The sequence below is a fragment of the Aptenodytes forsteri genome, unplaced genomic scaffold (assembly GCF_000699145.1).
Source record: "Aptenodytes forsteri isolate BGI_AS27 unplaced genomic scaffold, ASM69914v1 Scaffold269, whole genome shotgun sequence".
NCBI classification, from domain to species: domain Eukaryota; kingdom Metazoa; phylum Chordata; class Aves; order Sphenisciformes; family Spheniscidae; genus Aptenodytes; species Aptenodytes forsteri.
This window is the reverse complement of record NW_008794418.1, coordinates 651,895-671,618: the sequence shown is the minus strand read 5'-3', so window position 1 is coordinate 671,618 and position 19,724 is coordinate 651,895. Positions and strand designations below refer to the sequence as shown.

General features: G+C 45.5%; 1 long non-coding RNA gene across 1 annotated transcript in view; it reads left to right on the top strand.

The window, feature by feature from the left end:
* LOC103907288 overlaps positions 1–11,207 on the top strand; it is an 86,556-nt gene extending 75,349 nt beyond the window's left edge. Inside the window, exon 2 of the long non-coding RNA XR_658079.2 lies at positions 10,982–11,207. This is a non-coding gene — a long non-coding RNA (uncharacterized LOC103907288). The remainder of the gene's footprint in view (positions 1–10,981) is intronic.
* Positions 11,208–19,724: the final 8,517 nt, after the last annotated feature.

Below are 19,724 nucleotides of genomic sequence, written 5' to 3'. Positions count from 1 at the left end.
TTGTATTTATCTTTTTGTGGCACATAGTTGCTGTTCTCTGCTGCTTCCAATTTTTTAATCTGTGCTTTTTTGTGCAGTATTTCTTAGAAATCTCTCCTCTTTTGTACTGTAAGTCTAATAGATTTCATTAGTTTTTCCTGTACTGTGTCAGCTTTAAAACATAACAATATAACACAGTATAGGGATGCAGCCTGGTAAGAAAGCAGAATAAAATAGGCTGAGCCTTAACATGTAGATTTCAATCCCATTTTGAATTGCATAGTATTTAGCAGAAAAACATACTGAAATATAGAACTGATTCCTTCACTAAATCATCTTACTGCTTGTCCAGCAAGTGGTATGCGCATGCTGAAGACAGTTTTCTAGCTGTGCCAATGCCGTCGCTATGTAATTAAAGGTTCACTGTCAGAAAGTGGCCTAAATCTCACATTTAACTTTTATATAAATTAGTATAAACGTAAGTATAAGGTTTCAAAGCATTGATCTTTAAAAGGCACGTATATAAAAATTATAGGATTTCTGAATGTAAATGTGCACTGTTAATGTTTGTGGCCCAGGCAGTTCAGCGTGCAAAAGCTGCATGAAAATCAAATACCTTTAACAGTGTAAGCAAGCCAGTAATAGAAATGAGGACAGTAGCTTTGTTTTATAAATACCTAAAATATCAACATACGCAAATACAAATTCATTCACAAGAAGAGTTCAGCTGCTGTCAATATTTTGATAATCAGGTCCTGATTATTTTGATAATCAGGTCCTGATTCGTGACTTATACCTCTTTTAACGGTCTTTAAGTTACAATGACAAATAATTTGTAAGTTGTAATGCCTATGCATTAGGACTGCCAGGCCCCTTCACGGAACTAATTAAAATTTAAAAGTAAAATTAAATCCTGTTAAAGTAAGATGGAAAACAGTGAAATGTTTGTTTTATATAAAAATTGCTTTGCTCTGCAATAGAAGAAACAAGCTATAAATATAGGGCAAAATTTCAAACATTAGTCTGACTTTTTCTCACTGTTACACATGAATTTATTTGCATCTATATGTGCTATCCCTAAATTTGCATTGCACATAACAAACCAGTTGATATGAGAAGCAAAGTACATTCATTAGATTTTTGTTACTTTTCCATGGAGTTTTTGACTTAATATGACCAAACCAGAATTCCAGTTTTTTCCTTACCCTTCACAATTTCTGAATGATTTGATCATTCTCTGTTCAAATAATAAAACCTCTTTTCCAAGGCTCCGTCATCTCTTGCTTTGATTACCGCAGCCACTTCTTTTTGTCATCCCACACATTTCAGTCCATATAAAATACATTGCCATAACAGTCTTTCTTAGTATTTGATTTGTCCGTTTTATCCCTTCAGATCTCTTGTTCTTTCTCCATCTCTCCTTCCTAACAAGTCAAGCTTCAAGTTCACCACCTCCAGTCCTTCCCCTTCCTGTTTAAGTTCATGTTCCTGTAGTCTCTCCATCAGCTTCATCAGAGATTCAACCTCTACACTTACTTCTTTTATTCTTTTAATCTCATAAAAACTTCTCCGTACTTTCTTCCATCTGTATCATCTATATTACTTCCCACAAACTGAACTGCAAAGCTTCTGCTTTCTCCTCTCTGAAGTCTGCACTGGACCTACACGACTTGGCTTTTCTTTCTTTAAGCTGTAGTCTCCCATGACGATATCGGAGCTGTATTCCATCACCGTAATGCTGAGCTCATTAAGGACCTACGGGGTGAGCTTGATTCAGCCACCGCTGGTGCTGAAAGGACAGGAACGGACTCATTTGCTCCGTGAGAAAGGGCAGCATCCCACTTTACTCCGGGATGGTTGGCAGTGTCGCACGGCTGCCTTTCCTCTTGCAGTCTGCAAGGAGATATCTCATCCCAGTTAGCTCCCTGGGAGCCCTGACCTGCTCCTCCCCTTGTCAATACTCCAGCTCTGCAGGACACACTAACCGGCTTCCAGCTTCCTCCTCCTTCCTCGGGGCGTTGCTGGCTCCATTACAAACTCCTCTCCGGTAGATTTTCTAATGTCAGCTGCCCCAACCCTGGAAACCGTTATCCTGTGACCCATTGTCTTCATGAACAGATGGGTAGACAGGGACATTCCTACATCTGTCTTTTCCTGCTGTCCTGATTTATTACTCTGTAAAATAATAAAACGTTAAAAAGGTTGAACCTGAACTGAAGCTATGACTATGACCCTATTAATCAAACCATTGGAGAATTACTTTATATTAGGTGCCTTACGCACTGATCCAGTCCACTAAAAGTTGGCCTGAAACATAGTCTAAATACTGAGTATTGGGCCCAGGAAAAGCAATTCTTGATTGCTTTGTGTTCTCTTACGGTGTATGACTGTACAATGTAACAGAGCCCAAAGCAGCACTAATACAAGCGATTCAAAGAGGAAGACAACCAGAAGCTGTCCTGATGTGCTGAGGAGGAAGCAAACAGCTATAGGAGAGCTCCTCAGTCTCCTCCTGACACAGGGTGATGCCGCTGTGTTTCTAAGCACCTTTCGTACAGTAAGATTTCATAACGTGGTGCATCATTTAGAGAACCATTATGTATGTATTTTGAATTCTGAAGTCCTTCCCAATGCAGAGACACCTCTGGACTGGAAAATGGGAGCATGAACATGATGGCGTCAGCTGGCAGTTTCAGGTAGAATGAGCCCACACAGCATCTCGCCAACTTTTTGAAACTACTTTTGGTGAGCCATAACTCTTAAAACTTTCCGTACATTCAAGACTTGAAACAGGCTCTGTGGCGGTCGCTGGTTCCACACTGGAATGAGAAGTGTCTCCAGCCAGCAGAGGCTGGGGCTGGAAAATCTGTGCTGCTTCTCCATGCCAAGCAAGTAACTCTCGCACCAGTCCTTAGTGGGATCTCAGGGGAAAGGGGCTGAAATCAAATCATTGCTTTCTCTCTGTGAAGTAGGTATTTAAGTACTGGCCGTGTTTACTCCATGAACCCTTCCCACACCGTTCCCATTTCCCATCATGAAGAGCTGGTGGCGCTGGTGGCCCACGCTGTAGCAGGGCCAGCATGCAGGGCCAATGTGCGGGGCCGATGTGTGGGGCCAATGTGCGGGACCGATGTGCAGGCTCGGCGTGCAGGGCCGGCATGCAGGCTCTTCAGGCTCTCCTGCTCTGCCAGCTGTCACAAGCGTCTCTTATCTCAGCCATCGATGCCATGCTTGCTTGATGTCTCAGTTCTGGAACAGAGACTCTCCAGCTGCTATCTGGGAAGGCTCTGGCCCCAAAAATATTTAGTTAGCAGCCATTCAGTTAAGTGGAATTGACTTTTTATCGGCTTTCCTCTGTACGTCTGCCACCAGCGAAGGCCGTTTCCTCCTTCCCTCTTCTCTGCCTGTCAGCCCGCTCCACATTCCTATCGGCAGCCGTTAGCTCTGATCAATACTAACCACTGTGTAACAGCTCACGCATGGCTGCCTTAGTTTGCATCGATCAGACCCTTCTTCCAACAGGTAGCCAGCTATTTGATGCAACGACTTGAGATAAACACCTACTTTTACTTCAGGCTAATTCATTACAGAGGGGTTTCAAGGAGACCCGGTGCCCTACTTCAGAGACTCGCAGAGATCAGAGACTCACAGCAACTTCTCTCCTGCACAAGATTATACAAGACCATGTTATTTTCCCCATCCCTTCTGAAATCCAGCCTGTAAAAACAATGCTATCCAAATACTTTCAAAGGACCTAGACTGAAAATTAAACGTCAAACTATTCTAGTTAGGAGAACTTGGTGGTTTGGAAAATTAAGAACATGAGTGCTGATTAGAAATGGGGATGGGATGACCAGCTGGGCAGTAGGCGTCTTGTGACTGTCCTGCCACAGCTTCTCACTAGCAGACCCCCTTCTGTTGCAGTTTGGTGTCCGGGGGCCGTGTCCCCATGAGCCCTGCGTGCTCCGGCAGGACGCAGCGTCGCCGGCCTCCAGCAGAGCCAGCCCTGACCCAGCACCTGGGCACCGGCCCACAGCTCCCGTGGGGCTGGCTGGGAGCCATGGGGCACCCGCGGGAGAAGGCTCACTGCCGAAGGGGTATAGCCTAGAAACTGTATCAATACTAGCAAACATTCAGCATCCTGATAAATCAGATGATTTTGCTGAAGCATAAGGCACACAGACTCCAGGATAGCACCTTCGGGCCATCTGTCCTGTTTAGACACCATAACATAACATGGAGATAAAGCGCTATGAACATCGATAGGAGGAATCTCCGCAAAACTGACCAGCAAACAGCAGTATGCTGGCAATCTTACTTCTCCTATACTTGCTGCTGTCCCAAAAGCTGCCAGCATTTAGGAAAGTAGCAGCCGTTTTGAAGGAATCCTAACAGATGTCTTTGCACAGACACGCTCACTCCACGTACACCCTCCTGAACCAGACCCTGCTTTGCAGCTTTGATTTGTAGGCTTGGAGAGAGGAGAGGAGCACACACAAAAGCAAGTGCCTTTGCCAAAGGCAAAGATGCAGTTCTTAACCTGACTGCTGAAAAGCCTGTAGATCAGACACGTCCAGCCCGGAAAGCCTCTCGGAGAAGTTACAAACACCTTTTCTGGTTAGTTGATACCTGTGCCAGTTACAGAGGCAGAAGGGCTGCAGGGCTGCTACGGCAGCTACAAACTTTCCAGTGAAGTGAGTGTTTATTATTATAGGTTTGATGCCGTTCCCAAAAGGACCTAATCAACAAGTAGTAAGGCCTCAAGAGAGCAATTAGAAACCTGAACTTTAACTCCCTCATAACCACGGTGTAGAAAGCAACTTTTGCTTTGGTTTTGGGTATGCAGCCTGGTATGTTACTGAGGAAGAAATACTGAAAATCTGAAATATAAAATAATTGCAGACGAGTATTTGAACAACGAGGTACAAGATTAGTTTCTATGGCAGGGTGAATGTGTGCCTGGCAAAAAGCACTAATGGTTTGGGGAGATTCATGCCCAAATATACAGCCTCTATCATATCCTTTTTTTTTCAGTACTTCTTCCTAGCTTTAGACAATCACTGAGGATGTTTGCTGCCTGCATACTTGCAGCATCTGTCCCTCTTTAAAAAAAAAAAAAGATTATCTCGGTTTTCCCACTTGTAAAATAACAATAATATCTGACTAAATGCAGAAGCTTGAGATGCTTGGTTTGTTTGAAGCTTGTTTTGAATACTTTGGATAGGACATTTCAGACAGGAACTGCACATTGAGTAATTCTTGCCATAGAAAGTCACATGGCTACTGGAAAGCAAAAAATTGCATAAGAATAAATCTGCGTAGCACCGCTGCATCAGTGACTATTGACCAAGAGGGCTAATATTCCTTACTGCCTGCCTGAGAGTATGGAGGAAGCACTTGACTTTGCAGAGCCATGGCAATGCTAACATGCACCCACAGATTGTTAACGTTCTTGTTATTTGAAACTTAAGAGGGGTGTTTCTAAAAAATGTCACAGAGTTAAAGTATTTTTTTCAATTTTTTTTTTTTCCAAATACCGTATTTGAAGGCCATTTCTCCTGGCAGAATGTGTGTCTGTATGTAGAGAAGAGAGCTGTGATTGATGCACATTTCCTTTTCAACAGGAACTGTAGAGAGAAAGCAAATACTACTGCGATACAAGAAACCAAGAAGAAAAAATTTCTCATGCACCTATAAGACTAGTTGTCCATTTTTAATTTCTTGACTCTTCAGCAGCCTTAGTGGGTTTCTAGATCACAGCAGGATGAGCAGGCTGACCTCTGTGTAGTGGTAGTCAAAGCCTTGTGAGATGAGTATAAAGTGCATAATTTTTTTTACATTATTGCCTATTGCAAGTCCTCCCTTTCCAGTGAGTGTGGGGTTAGGGGTAACTAAGCCTGCTGCAGCGAGTGTCCTCAGCAAGTCTACGGCACGCATCTCCATTGCATGTCCACCAGAACTGGCCCTGCTTGGCGGAGGCTTAAACCAAACAGGATGAAACCGATGCTGGCTGGCTAGGAGAAACAGCTGAAGAAGCTGGCAGTGGCAATGTCTGCTGCTCCACTGGCAAGGACAGCGCATGTCTTCCAACGCTGCCTCTTCTGACCAACTCAAAACTAGTATCTTTCCTGTTGTACAGTTGTCAATGCAGAAGTAAAAATAATACTGAGTAAACAGCGAGAACCAGGAGAGATATCGCTGTAAGGATGAAGCAGGAGTACTGCTTAATTGTTCGTGGGAGAGAGAGCAGGGATATCCCTTCACTGAAGTGAGTGTCATGCTATCAGGAATGATCAATATCACGTGGAAATGGGATAAAACTCTGGGAGCACACTCTAGAGCAGCGTCCAGGGGAGACACTTTAATGAGTCTAGTTTTATGACTACTTTAATGAGTCTAGAGTCTAGTTTTCTCTGGAAGGTACATAAAGCCGACAGGCGCTGGCAGCAAGCATATGGCTTGTCATGGCACTCGGCTGACTGCAGTTACGTATAGGTACACAAGGCTTTTGCAGCCAACAGTTACAGAGCTGTCGAGGTGAAGCCCTGCTCTCTTTGGAGGTGGGAGCACTGAACCTAGACCAGAGCTGCATGCTTCCCACTCAGACTCGCAGCTGGGGGTGCTGGTGATGCCTCCATGGTCCTGTACTGAGCCCAGGATGCCATGGTCCGGCGCAGGAGCTAGAAGGGCTCTGTCCCTGCCAGCTGTGGTGCCAGGGGAGAGGGGAGAGCTGAGCAGACCCAGGAGCCTGAAGATTGAGGTGAGCTTTTAGATATTCCAGCCTTAAACAAACTTAAGGTCTTGAAAAACTTCATTTGATGTATAAAATGGAGTCAGCAGAGGGAATGAAATGCAGGGCCACTATACTGTCTGTGGAAAAAGGAGCTGCTGGGGTTTTGGTCCAGATGCAGCTGGTTTAATGACACTTCTCAAAACCCATAGTCCAGGCGCACCGGCTCAGTCCAGGGCCACATGTAATGCGGGTATGGATTAATAGAGGCAAGTTATCACTTGTAGGTGTGAGAGGTTGTCTACTGTGTCCTCATCAATGTAAGAATAGACATTTTTGGGGATAACGCTGTATGTTTCCAGTATGAAGAAGGTAACCAGAGGAACCTTAACTTCTCAAATAATTCATATTCTGAGGGGGTTCTGAGTACTGTCCCCCTAAGTAGGTTCAAATGCTTTTATGTTTCAGTTGTTCTGGCACCGTTCACATGGTCCTGTGAGTGACCATGTAAAATACTGAGGAGAAGCCTAAAACTAAGCATGCTGATGTTGCTCCCTTATTCTCTTGTGCCTCCTAAATGTCCTGGTCTTGGCATTATCTTGAGCACTAAATGTGGATAGACATGCTTACAAATAGCTTTTTGCTGATTTCTTAGTTAACGTCTTCAAAAATGGGAATTTTGCAAATGGATTAGCTCTTCAGCATCCACTTAGGATTTTTTTAGACTCATCTTTAATGTGTCTTCAAAGACAGAAATGCAATTTCCTCTTTTGATTGCGTGTTGGCCATCTTTGTTCACCGTTTTATTAGAAGAGATAGGAAGTGATCTTTATTAAACTGTTTATAATGTGTGAGCTTCCTCCTTGCTACTTCTGAAGAAGAACTGGCAGGAAAATGCCAACTTTAGTGGTCAGAGACCACTGTGGGACTTGGACTGAGAGGCACAACACACTCATTTTAGAGTTATTCTTCCAGGGCCTCTGCAGACTCCAGCAGACATCAGTTTATGCACCGCTAATGTAATCAGGGTTGTATCTGTAGCTGTAAAGAATAACACAAGAAAGAGGTTGTATTATTATTTTTTACTCAAGCTGAAATTTCTGAACAGTAATATAATAAAATGCAAATCCTACAGCCATAGATTCACAAAAGGACTATGCTCTTTGCCCTAGGACTAGTGTTGTGAATTTTGCAGCACAGCTCTAACCCCAGTTCCTGAGTGCAGGTTTGCTGCCTGGCTGCTGCCTGCTGCGCCCGCACAGTGCACAGATTATGGCACGGCAAAGCAGAGGGAATCACAGACTGAGCTGCCAATCTGATTCAGAGTGGATGGTCAAATAAAAGGTGGGAAACTGTTACATTTATGTGAACAATCAAAGGAGTTTGAGGGGACTCACTTAATTTTATACAGTGAGGAGGCTTCCCTTGCTGTTGTCCATCCAGTGGGAAGTTCCAGTTTGAGTGTGCCAGATTTCCCTAAGTATAACTTGAACCTGCTGTTCAGATGTTACTGTGAGGCATAACGTAGGTTGTTACACTGAGATTTGTTGTTGTTATTGTTGTTGTGGTGGTGCTGTTTAGATGACACTGCAAATGAGATAAATTGTAGCTCGGGGGGGACGACACGACACCTAACCAAATAAAGGGAAGGTTGGTGAAGCATCTCTTGGAAATCTGTTTTTCTGAAAATCATCCTCAGCCTGGATATTTTCAGAAAGTTTCCTTTCAAACAGTCCTAAGTACTCACTCCTCCAATTAAGATTAAGAAGAACAAAGGGAAGTAATTTTTTTCTGCCAATTCAGTGCTATATTTGATAGCTGAGGGCAGGCGAATGCTCTTGTGAATCTTAGCTTTCAGGTTGCTGTTTCATACCTTCAATAGGTAAATGATAATTTCCCAGAGATATATGGGGGGGTTTGAAATATTGATGTAATGAGTATACACAATAAACAGTTGTGTTCTTCTGTATCTGATCTTCCCTATTCTGTATCTGTGTACTATGACAAAGTTTGCTGCATAAATTAGACTGGATTTGCTTCCACTGGGTCTGCCTAGTGATGGTGGCTGGAACAGGCTGTACATTTGGGACCTCTTCAGATGTATCACTATCTAAAAGTGAGTTGGTCTCGCTTGGCACTCTTTTCATCCCAATTTGTGGTCAATCTGTACCTGAAATACAGAGCTTGGGACTTTATTCTCATTTACTTTGGCTTTTAATTTATTTTAGCTTTGTAATGTTTTCAGTTAGTGTATGATTAGCGTATGTGCCAGTATCTGATAAATACTGAGAACTGAAAGTAGTCTTTTAGCCCAAAGTGTCTGAAAACTTTTGCTGTATAGGGTGCAGATATTAAGTCCGTAATAAGTTTATCTCAGCAATTCCTACTCGTTAACCGTAACAGCAAGAGTTGGAATTGATGGAGCTTTATGAAAGGCATTTATCACTAGTGTATCAACAGGCAAGCTTTGTGGTACGGGTGTCTGGTGACCTGTTAGCTCTGATTCTCTTTTCACTGGAAAAGAAAATTCAATGCAGGGGTAGTTTGGGCTACAAAATATGATGTGATCAGCCGGCAGGGTCCCAAAAGTCAATGTAAGGTTCTCCTGGGTCTGTAATATCATTCCAGTAACCAGGTGTTTGGAGTTAGACTTCTTGCTTTGCAGGACTGTTGAGAAATTTCCAACTTTTTACAGTCTCCTCTTTCCAGTAGCCCACGTCATTTTCAGCCAGAAACAATTCATATAGCTGTATATACTATATGCTTTGTTTTTTAGAAGTCTTTGAATCTGTGTGTTTACACACCAATTTTCAAAGAAACATTTCTTTTAGCAAAATACAAAAATGTAACAAGTTGATAGTCTCAATAATCGTGTTGAATACTGTGGAATTAGCTTAGAATAAGTTTTTCCTCCTTAAAATGAGATTATATTTGTGCCTGGATCAAGCAATTCTGCACCAGTCTTGAACTTGTTAAAGATGAAAATCAGAATAACCACTGCAATATTGAAAAGGTAAAATGAGAACAAAATGGCATTTGGCCAATGTTTATGAATCACAGAATATGATCATGAAATCATAAGAATAACCACCAAAAGGTAAATAAATTACCCAGCCTACTACTTATTTTCATGTACAGTTTGACACAAAAGCTGAAGCCATGAATGATTTATACCTGTTTTAACAATAATACTCATTTTCCTGAAAGATGGTCAGCACTCAGGCTGCTGTGGGCACCGTGCCAGTTGTTGAAAGGTTAATGTCTCAGCAGCAATACATTAAATTATGAATTATACCAGTCCCAAAATGGAAGGTTATTAGCTCAGTATGTTTAATTAGCCCGGCTCGAACTTTGCCATCTGCTAGCACTGCCCATCACTAATGCACGGCCATGTGGAATAGGAGGGCTGGAAATAAGATGCCAGAAGCAGGAGACCTAACCATGCAGCCTAACCTCACCTGCTGAGCCTGCCCAGGATGCCGATGCTCTGAAATCCTTGGTAGGTCCAAAGGCTCATCCACACGCCTGGCTCAGGTGATGTCCTCCTTGGTAACAACCAAGCTGCTGCACAGACCACACTGAACGTTGCAGAGAGTTCAGGAGTGCGAGGAAAACACATCTTGTTTTCTCCCGAGTCCTTAGGGCCAGTTCTCCTGCCAAAGCATTTAACTGATGTTTGTAAATTCTCATTAGAGTTGTGTCCTGGTTACATCACAGACCTTAAAATGAGAGGAAAAGGAAGAAAGGTGAGGGCCCAACATGTACCCGAGCAATGAATGTGCTAGAAAAAGAGGTGCTTTCCTAGGGAGAGGTCTGGAGCTGCAGTGGCCAGAGGCACTGGCAGCATTGCCATGGCTGGGTCTGGAACACCAGGGCGTCCTGCAGGCCAGTGCTTGGATATGTAGGAAGCAGCAGCTCGTGGTGGTTTTATTTGCACAGCATCTCTTGCCAATAACTGCACAAGGCTACAATATTTAGTTTTTCAATAAATATTTACATTTTACCTCTTTGCTTATTTATTTTTTAAAAGAACAAACAGTAAATTCTGTTGATTTTTTTATTGGTTAAGATTACACGATACTTTTAAAATATGATGCACTAAGTATCACCATAAGTAATTATTCACCTTTATTATGAGGGTGCTTTTGGGGGGCTATGTGTTAAAACTCAGGTCAGAAGTGTGCCTTGGAAAGTAGAATGTACAAGCATGGGGGAAGAAACGAAGTCATAAGAAGCCAAACACAGTCTTACTTTTAATTCTTCTTTTTCTAGGTAGGATAACCTTGCCAAGGAGGAAAGGAATTTGGACAGACTTAACAGACAGCCTGTGCAGCTTCCAGTAGCTGGACACTAAAATGAAGAGAGAGTTTATTCATTCTCATCCCGACACAGCCCACCAGAATTAAAAGACGTTTTAACCTACAAGGGAGATTGGGTCAAACACTTACTAATCCACCCCAACCTGTCTACATAAAGAAGCCTATTTGATTCCTCTGGCTATCAAGTCTCCACATTTCTGTGTTGGATGTGAAGAGTAAAGAAAGAGTCTGGCAGAAATCAGAAGGTGTCCAAGTCAGCGTAACAGACACCACCAGGTAGAGGCTCAATTCCTTTTTCTTAATTTTCTTACAGTAATTATTTCTTCTCCTCTCCTTGAGTTTTTGCTGATTCCCTCTTCTTCACATTAGTAAAGCCTCTGTACTTGTACTTCTGGAGCAGGTGGCATGGTTGGAATATCGGAGCAATATGTATTAGAGTAAAACCTGCAGACAGAAATAGAAAGTAAACGGAAGATGAATTGATCAGAGGAAAGGCAAAGGATAGAGGGGATAAAATAAAGGGAAGGAAAGACAAGAATAATACCTTGCCTGTGTACTACAGTAATTTATTATTTTTATATGGTGCCCAGGGTGTACAGTATCTGTTTTACTGAACAAATGGAAAAAAGAGTTCTCAGCCCCAAACAGCCAACATATTAATTTATAATGTGACAGCCTGACGAAACAAGTAGTCAGGCCAGTGCGACAAGGAATAATTTAGTGCTTGCGGAGCATGAGTTACTTTACTTTGGTATCCTCATATGTGTATGCCATCAGATGGAAGTCTCTTGGTTTTGTAATAACTTACTATAGAAGAAAAATTTCTCTTTCAGGAAAGTTCTGAGTGAGGGGGCGTGTCTGAGGGCATGGGCAAGTGTTTTATCTGGAGGAGCAAAGAGGCTGCTATTTCAATACACTGTGAAAGGAGGAGTGACAACCTGAATCACAGCCTGGCAGCAGAGGCATGAGGGAGCACTGCAAATCCCCCTGCCCGGGGTGCGGGGACGCTTGTAGCGGGCCAAGATGTGGTGGAGAGTAGAGAGGAAAGAAAAGGACTCGGGAGGAAAAACTGGAGCATTTGCTCTGAGCCATCTAGAGCTGGAGTTTCTAATGAGCCATCCAGACGGGACAGCAAGGAGATGACCTGAAACAACATGCTTGAACGGGAGAGGGTTCCAGTGCAAACACAAACCTGCCATGACCACAGAACCAGGGGAGCAATAGCAAAGTTGTTTTCTAACACAGTTATTGCCACTTCAATTGCAGTTTTATTCCAAAAGCAAATTCCAAAGTTTTATGTCCATAAAGGTTTAGACATAAACAAGAAGTCAGGAAAGTGGTATGTACTGTATAAAAAGTTCCACTTTATAATTAATGCTGGAGATCAGGGGAGCAGGAATAGCTGTGCATGTGTGGTCATTCAGATTTACTGTTGGTCTTATTAAAACCTAGTTCTGCAATAATTTTATGCCCAGGTAGGGGCAGAAAGAGAGCAGGATGCCCCCAAGCAACCCATAAATAGTGTGGTGAAGACAAAGCGTTTATTACTTAGCTTCACAAAGGCTCTGTAAGTGCTCTCCCAGGGTATGTATACTTGTACCCCAGATGCCAATTCTGCAAATTAGCATTATTTCTCAAAATACTGTGTAAACAGAAGTCATTTGAATACTTGATTTCATCAGACAGAGTCACACATGGAAACGTCAATATCTTTCTTTCCCTTTTGCGGAGTGAGCAGAGGTTTTCACTGCCTGTCTTTTTATTTCTCTTGGAGTATCGTTATTGATGAAAAAACCTGGCAGGGTCTGGGTTCTATACAGAACTCATTCTGCAGGATTTTGTCCCATCTCATTGCCCTGTGCTGTCTTAAGAGCAACTCTGGGGCATAAACTTTCCCATTTATCACTGAAGTGTGCTATTTTGAATCTTCCGTTTAACAGTTTAAATTACTATGCCAAAAGTTATTTCATGGCTGAGACACATAGGGAATTACAAGGATTTGAGATGCTATCAGATTAGCTTTGGGATGTCCCTTTTTTGTAAGTAGAAAGCCACCAGTAAGTTCAGCTCAGGTTTTGCTGATGGGCTCTTATTTTATCATTGTGCATCCTACAACTATAAGTTGTTCAAATTTTAGAAACTTGCACAATTGTTTTAATCCATTTTTGTATTGCATTTCATGTAGAAACAGGTACCTTAGTTAACAGGATAACAGTAAAACAGGGTGAGAGAGACCCATAAAATCATCTTTACATGACAAAATTGTTTTCCTAGATAAAATATAGCGGATGAAAAGGTGAATATGTCTGGATTTTCCAGGGCTAAAAGCAAGTGTTGCATTTTAAGGATGCCTACCTCTCCTGTTCAGTGGGATGAAGATATACATTTAATACTGAATTTTGCAGGATATTGGACTTTAACATCCTTACATTAGAAAAGTTGCCACTGACCAGGAGGCTAGTGCAAGGAGTTGCTGCATTTGCTGGGAGGAAGAAAGCATTTTTATAGCAGTTAATTTATTTTTTAATCATAATTGTTTGGACCTGCTGATGTTTTGAATTGTAAGAATTAATTCCACAGAAATAGGAAAGGAAGAAATGGGCAAGTGAGCGTGATCAGTGGTGCACTGTAAATGGACATGGTTTCGTGGTACTCCATGCAGCCGTCGTCTGCGCGTCTGGAAACGCATCAGGAGACTTTATGCCGACATCACACCTTACGTGCTCTGTTCCCTCACGGCGAATTAGTATTATTCCTATTCTACAGGCTGGGAAAATAGGACAAAAAGCGGAGGAGTGAGTTTTGAAGTCCACCCCCATATGCCTTCGTCTTTGGGCACCTCTAGCATACCCTGCGTACTGCTCTGGCTCGTCCTTCAGTGCAGACAGCAAGTCTGTGGCAGAGCTAGGAACAGAAGCCAGGCCCTTGTTCCAAGTCCCAGATCCTCAGGAGTATTTTTAGGCACTTAATACCATTAATTTCATACTCTTTTTGGCCAAGGATCTTAGAAACAAGATCGTGCTTCCTCCTGAAATAATTTTTAAAATCATACTTATGTGCTCTTGGACAGGTTTTTTTCAGGGATCGTGTACAGTTTAGCCCTATTTAGGAACAAATAGGCTTCAAAATTAGTTTTGGGAAGAGTTCTGCCTGGACTGTGCTTTTGTGCAGCCTCGAAGTATGACTAAGGATACAGAGGAGATGGTGCAGAGTCTTTGTCTTCTGCAGGGCAAACAGTACCTGTTTGAGAGGGGCTTTGGCAGAGGGCAAGGGAGGGCTTCATTTAATGGCCATACGCTTCAGGTTCCTTTTTTGCTGTCTCTGAAAGGCAACATTCTGTGCTTCTGTATCCTCTTTATTTTGGTTGCAACTTCCTTCTCTCAAACACAAAATCTTTTGCATTTAGAATACAGCAAGACCATTGTTCACCAATATTTTGATTAAAATGACACTAGGACACATGGGGCACCCAGAAGCCCCGAGGACAGCAGGCCTACAACACGCTGGAGCTTCTCCAGCCACAGAGGTGCGGCCCTTGCTCGGGCAGCTCACACTGGCATGTTAAAGCTGACTGAAAAGGCATAGAGAAATACATAGATTTCCACATACGATCATATTTTTATTGTGCTAACTCGGCAAACCCAGTTCAAGCCCTGCTCCTGCATCCTATCTATTATTAATTAATTGATTTCCTATAAGCTCATTATTTAGTTCTCTGTGACTTCCTCACAGCGTGCACAGCTTTGCAGACAACGAAAGACAGTTCCTGTCACAAAGCGCAAATGCATCAAAAATGCCAAGTCAGGCAAAGGCAGGAGTGCAGCACAAGCAGAAAACAGGCGAGCGGCCAGGCCGTGGCATGCCACGCCCGGGTTATCCTTCTCTTTTTGGTTACACACCCCAAGATCCCAACAGCTTTTGGCTGTGCACCTTCCGTCCCCTGATCCCCACAGTCGCCTGTTTTGCCCATGCCACATGTCCGTGGCCACGTCCAGCCCGTGTTGCTCCCTGTGGACAGCCACTCAGCGGATGAACTGACGAGCAGAGTGTTTTTCAGTGACTCCCATGTCGCTACCACAGGAAGAGAGGGTGTCAAGGCAGGTTGCAGGGGGCTGATCACAAGGCAGCTGGGGGCCGCCGCTGTGAGGGACAGGGAGCCCTATGCGGGAGGAGCGCAGCTGCCCCAGGACAAGAGTGGGTGAGAAAGGCCTCTCCGGCATTGCACTGTGGAGGCTGCGGCCTGCTCCGGGCGTCGAGGGGCTCCTCTCCCTCGCTCCGTCCAGCTCTGGTGGTAAACGTGCTTATTACAGTGCTAATGTCCTGCAAGTGGAATCCTACCTCCAAGTATATTAGGGTAATGAGTTCACACCTAACTAATGGAGACTTAATAGAGTTACTAATAGGCTGCCTTTTCCCCCCACGGTTTATGACCCCGCGGGCCGGAGCTGTCAGGGGAGGGAGAGGCGGGTGGCCGTGCTCAGCCTGCGCCCCGGCTCGGCCTCCGGCCTCCTGGCCTGCGCCTGGCCCGGCAGCCAGTTTCTAGGGACATCGTCTCTCCACCTTTCTGCGAGGAAAAATAAACAGTTTGAGGCTCCTGTGTCTTTATTAAACATTTCCTTTAAACTGCATACTTTGGCTCCCTGCCCAAATGCACCAAGAAAGCTTCCACAGAGCAGCTCAAGTCCGGAGCTCTGCTGCGGGCTTCCCGGGATAAATAACCCCTGGAGGAGTGAGCACCTGCGCTGCCGGCTGCGGCCCAAGCTGTCCTCGGGGCTGCCGGCTCCCCCGGGCCCGCCAGGAGAGGCTGATGCAGCTGGCTAGACTCCCCACACCGACGGCACCCAGGAGCGGCCCTGGGGAGGAGAGCGAAGGAGGTGAGGAACCGGCAGCGTGGTTTGCCTGGCTCCGCTCTCCGGCACACAGACGCGACGTGGCAGCGAGGTGGGTGGGGAGGTGGCTGCTCTACGGCGGTGAAGTTTGTCCAGTGCTGTGGGCCAAGAGGGTTTGAGTCGTAGGTGTAAAGGGGGTTGGGAAGCTGCTTTGGCTGGGAAGCAAAAGCAACCGTATGTTTAAGCCTGTCACACCAGACGAATGATACGCTGGCGTTAAAAGTGTGCTTCACCCGCCGTTGGCAGCACGGTTGATGGCCGTCAGCATGGGGTCGAGTGCGGGTTGCGTCCCTGCCGGCGCGGCGGCCGCCGTCACGCCCCGGGGCGCGGAGGGAAGCGGCGTGCCAGGCCGCATTGTTGCGGTGGACAGGACAACATGTCTCTGAGCTGCCTCAGGAAGCAGCAGCGCTACGGCGCCGGCGGCAGCCCCGCGGCGCGCGGGAGAGGCTTTGCAGGCGTGGACTAGCCAGCGGAGGGACGAGGGCGGCGGAGGAGAGGGGCCGAGCACGGCGGGCAGCGGGGAGGGGGCACGGCGGCGGTGATGTCAGCGTTTCCTTCTGGATCGGTCATGTGCGCTTGCCAGGTAAACAGTCTAGAAATAGATGGGAGGAAGGCAGCGGATGGAGCGTGCAGCGGAGCTGGAGGAGCTCTGCCTTCACCCTTTCCTCCCCGCTGCCGTCCTTGCAGGCGGCTTCCCCTGCCTTCAGCGGGGCGCTGGGAGCAGAGGCAGCAAATGCAGAGGAGCAAAGCAAACCCACGTCTCTCCTGTGTCACAGCTTTAAAGTGCGGTGCCCGCTCTCGAAGACAGTGCTGGCAGATCAGAGGAAGTAGAGTTTGTTGATTTTCCAGGCGATGGTTGTAGCAGACCTGCTTCATCCCCTCCCTTGCTGGAAGAGCCCAGGTGAGGCCAGTGAGAGCCCTGGGCGGGAGGCACCAAGGGGTCCTCTCTGGCGGAGGGGCCCCCAGCTGCCAGCCAGGCTGGCTGAGCCGGGGAGCTCTGCTGCTCCCTGGGCTGGGAACAGGTTAAAATCCAGGCGTCCGTTGCAAGCATAGAAGCTGGCTTACGTCGTGTGAAGCGTTCCCAGCAACTGAACAACACGAGTTCAGGTACAGAAAGCGCCGCAACGTGCCAAGAATATTCTTAGTTTGCTCTTTCCTCATTCACTAGAAATGTGCCTTTTCTGTGATGCCTTTCAGAGCAGCCTAGCAGTTAAATTAGTAACTACGATAAAAACTACCTGCGCTGCTTGGAGACGGGGTTTTCTAAATCCCCAGTCATCCCAAACATAACGCGTAGACTGAGCCGCCTGCTGCGGCTGGGAGTCTGGCCTTCCAGTCCTCTCCCTCGTCATTGATCTCAGCAGAAGAAACGCACAGCACCGTGCAGGCTCCTGTCTGGGACAGGGACCGTATTTTTTCCAGGCGGAACAGTATTTTTTTCAGGCATTTTCCAGGCATAATAGTATGATACTGTGCATCAGCTGTATGTCTGTCCTGTCTGGAGCAGCAAAGAGAAACTGCAAGGATAGAAAGCTGGGTAAAACACCCTCACAGCCACTGCTGATGGCCAGCTGCCTGCTTCTCCCTGCTCAGCACTTTACCCCCAGAAAACAAAGCTGCCGTCATAGCAAGTACCCATAAAATGCAAGGCATCCTGAGTGCAGAGATTAGTGGTAATTTTACAAGGACTCAAATAACGTTGGTCTGCAGGGTGCAGCACTGCCTTGAAAGGGAACAGCAGACATTTCCCCTGGAAGCAAGTTTCCTCTTTAGAGCAGTTTATGGCTGAGGCGCAGTGTCAGATTGTGGCACAAACATACTATCAGCCTTTGGGTTGGAAGACAGACATTTGATACCCCTTTCTGTTGCCGAAACGCACTGCACGGTTATTTTTTGAAGCATTATGTAATTGGATTGCATGGTCAGTAGTGCTTCCTTAACAAGCCTTTCAGCAAACCCTCTGCCTGCCGCAGCCAATCCTCAACCCTTACATACACACTTACTCACGCAGGCTCAGTCTGGAGTAAACTCGCTGCTAAATACAGTTAGAAAACAGACGAAACCAGGCTTAGAATAGATCGTCTGCTCCCTGTGCTACGTGAGACGTGGTGTGGCCGAGCCCTGAGTGCTGCTGGTGTGAAAACGGGGTCGCACTGGCATCTCTCAGCCGAGGGGTCGCCGGCTGTCTCCTCTGCCATGCCTCTCTCTAACAGGGGGAAAAAAAAAACCACCTGCTTTTTGGAGCACGGACGGGCAACCGAACCCGGGGCTGGTCCTGGTGTCCCTGTCCTCTCTCACCCTGCCGTGATGGCCCTGTGCTTTGGGGACCAGCTTTGGGAAACCTCTCCTATTGCACTCAGGCCCGGAGCGGCACCAGGGCCTTTACTTCCCAGGTTTCGGTGTAAGCTGAAGTGCTGAATTAGGAACCAAGTCTCCAGATACTTTCACAGGTCAGACTGTACATCGGCCCAACAATGCAGCCCGCAGTGGTGCCCGTCCGGCCCCGACCCTTCGCGGGTGTTTTGCAGGATCTTCCCTCTCCTCCGGCCGCTGTCAGCCCACGGGTTATGGCTCTGCTGAGTCACGGCTTCCTGTTTGTGATTGCTGACTAGTGGCAGCAGTTGCAGAAGTAATAAGAGATATTAAAAAGTGTGAACTTCCACTGGGACCAGAAGATACAATTAGGGCTGTGCCAAGAAATACACTGCAGCGAGATGTTTAAAAGGATGCGGAGCACTGCAACCCCCTGTTCCCTTGCTGCAGGAAGTAGGAAAAATGAACATCACTAGCCTTTTATCATCTCTGAACCCAAATAAAAATTGCGTTTGACTTGTGAAGCTCACTCTGGCTCTTTTCCATGCTCCTCCTCAAAGCGTTTGATCCAGCCTTCCAGTCTGGGTCTCCTCTACTTGCTGCTGCTGAGACATAGGGATCCTTGTTTCTTGCTTTCACCTAAGACCGATTCTCCATGGAAAGCCTACGTGATACTGTGTAAAAGGGGCTGCTTTAGAAGGCGTGCACAACTGTAATGTTACTTCCATTCTTTTTTTAATGGGAAATATCTCTGGGGAGAAGCATGAAAGTATATGGAGAAGGTGCTCTTTGATCATTAAGATCTAAATGCAGCATCCAAACAGCAGGTCTGTTTCTTCATATTATGCTGAAATTCATCTTAAAGTGCTGCTCCTGGGTGGGCATTTTCCTGTTTCTCCTTCCTTGGCTTGAACATTTGGAAGCATTGCCACCAGTTTCATCCCCAGCCCTGGTGATGATTGTCTCAAAAAGTTATTTCTCCACCCTATTGTTTACTGTATTTCTATCAGCCTTTCAATTTGTGTTTTAATTCCATAGTAACTTTTTAGCCTTATTGTCAGAATATACATTCTGGTTATTCAGCTAACGACAGGAATTAGAGGATGGTGGTCTGTGGACTGTGTGTCACTGGAGGACAGAAAATGTGCTTAAGCTGGTCTTTTCTGGGTTGAAGCTATAGTAGTTTGCAGCTAAGAAAAAATCTGCACTTTTGTACTGGCATTAGACTGATTTTTTTTTTAACCCTGTGACAGACATAAGGCTGAGGACTGGCACAGAGAACGTACATTAGGGGAGGAAAAAAAACCCACCCCACAACCTCAGTTATTTCAACAAATACCAAAAGTGGATTGAGAGTGGATGAAGAGGAGGAGGAGGCAATAGTGAACACACAACACAATTCAAGCTGGCAAGGAGCCCTTTCTTGAAGAATGTAAGTTTAACCTTTAGCATTCAAGTGTCTGGGCTTAAGTGTCATTATGAGCAATACTTTCC